Here is a 2,098-nt window from a genome sequence, read left to right as displayed (position 1 = left end):
GAAAAGCATCAACCTTAACCATCTGCAGCAGTAATATTAATTATAAAACACAGATGGAAAAAACTTTCTGTAGAATAATTACTTTTACTTGACATCACCTACATACGCGTTGTCAGTAACTCGTTTGTATTAAGCACATTGAGTTTACATATAACTAAAAGGGCTTTATAAATACACTTGTCAATCATACAGTAGTGTGTTTTCAGTGTTTTATTGCTATTTTAGGAATGGTTCAAAAAAATTATTCGACCACTCGTCATTGTCAGCTAATAGTAAATAAGTAGTAGTAGTAAGTAAAATATTTTATAATTCTTCAGCCAGGAAGATGTCCAGTGCAGCAAGCTCCAGAAGGTGATCAGTATATTTAAAAGAAGAAAAAAAGAGGCAGCACAAAAGGTATGTTTAAACAATGGGAAAAGATGGGTGTGTGCGTGTGTTGGGGGTGAATAATGACTTAATGTCTGTATGTGTTATGTATGCCAAACTTTATAGCTTTAGTTATGCACAATATTTCTTTTTAATTATTGTTTTTTGTCTTTTTGAGAGAGCAGTTGAGCAATAAATGTATTAACTTATCATTTTTTCATTACTATTATGTGTGTTGACTACTTAGAACATTTAAATTAATATCTTTTTCTAATATCTGCAGAAACGCTGAAAGTCTTTTTATGTTCAGTTAAATTTAAACACAGCTTTAAACAATGTGTCTGAATTCTCTGCCTCAGGAGTGTCTCTGGCAGTTGTGGAAGACATCTGGACTGAAGGCGCCACCATCCTTTTGTTCCAAACTCGACTACTAAATAGGATGAAAAATGGATGAAGATTCTTGGTTCTCATCTATATCCTCATCTGCCTGTCATTGCCATTTGGGTTTCATCAGCAATAAAACTGGTTGCAGCAGTTTTATTGTTTTCCACCCGCTTATTAGTATTAGAACCACCGGCACAAAAACATGTTAACACTGCAAAGATTATCCACAGCTATAAAAATGTATTCATTCAGCACCATGTCTCTTTATACTCTAAACGCACCTTGATGTCATGTACTGTGTTTTCTTTAAGCTGCTTTCCATTTCAAAATGTAAAAGGCTAAGTAGAATATTTCACTGCTGTCTTCACACAAAGTAATCTCAATGAAACCCTCTGATCATCTGTTTTGTGTTGACTTCATGGTATAAATATACTTGCTTGAGATAGAAACCAAATTCTGCTACAATGGATTGAATTAATGGTTTTTCTTTATTTTCGTGCCTATTTACATTATAGATTCTCACTGAAGACATCAAAACAATGAATGAACACTTGTACAGCAGCTGCCAAACAGTGTTGCAGGAGAACAGACTCAGTCTACTGAGAGGAGTACTTGTGGTTTTAATAAAAATGATGTTCTTGTTTAAAGTCCATTTTGCCAACATTAAGCTTGACATATTTGCATGTTTTGAAGTGTCTTGATCTGCCATCTTTTGGAAAAGATTTGAATGCACAGGATGAATTTACCTGAAATGATTCATCGGCATGTAATGAGGTGAAATAACCAGCAGATGGCACTTCATTATCTATTATGCTAGTGGTACCCAAAGTGGGGGCACGATATGGATTTAAAAAAAAAAAAGAATGCTTGGACACTGCTAGCAGGTTTTTTGACAGGGCTCCCACACAAACGCAAAGCAGAGGTTGAAGCATCGCCAGATATGCTTCCAAGCAAACGTCCTTCCAAGCCAAAGACTAGAAAATACGATCTTGCAGGCTCAATCGTCCAGGTAAGTAAATCTTCAAAAGTTGATTCTGTTAATCTGGAAATCAGGGTTTTCAGTGGGAGAAACGTTTCGTCACTCATCCAAGTGACTTCTTCAGTCTCAGCTGACTGCAGTTTCCCCAATCTTATAAACAGTGCATTTGCATAATGACTGAAACCAGCACCTTTTCACCTAAAAGGGAAAGACCACCCAGGTGCTCACTGTCACTTGGATGATATTTTGATGAGTGACAAAACATCTTCTTGAAAATGCTACTTCAAGAAGAACAGAATCAACTTTTGTGGATTTTCTTACCTGGATGATTGAGCATTCATCAAGAAGGTCAGATACCATTCATGCTGC

The 2,098-nt window shown here is 36.0% G+C and overlaps 1 long non-coding RNA gene across 1 annotated transcript in view; it reads left to right on the top strand.

Moving 5' to 3' along the window:
• LOC102192683 (uncharacterized) overlaps positions 1–1,403 on the top strand; it is a 3,806-nt gene extending 2,403 nt beyond the window's left edge. Inside the window, exons 3-4 of the long non-coding RNA XR_312371.1 lie at positions 318–396; positions 726–1,403. This is a non-coding gene — a long non-coding RNA (uncharacterized LOC102192683). The remainder of the gene's footprint in view (positions 1–317; positions 397–725) is intronic.
• The last annotated feature ends 695 nt before the right edge of the window (positions 1,404–2,098 follow it).

The sequence above is a fragment of the Pundamilia nyererei genome, unplaced genomic scaffold, assembly GCF_000239375.1.
Source record: "Pundamilia nyererei isolate P.nyererei 1_Seehausen unplaced genomic scaffold, PunNye1.0 scaffold00499, whole genome shotgun sequence".
Classification (NCBI taxonomy): Eukaryota; Metazoa; Chordata; class Actinopteri; order Cichliformes; family Cichlidae; genus Pundamilia; species Pundamilia nyererei.
The sequence above is the reverse complement of the archived record's forward strand: the minus strand, read 5'-3'. Positions and strand labels throughout refer to the sequence as shown.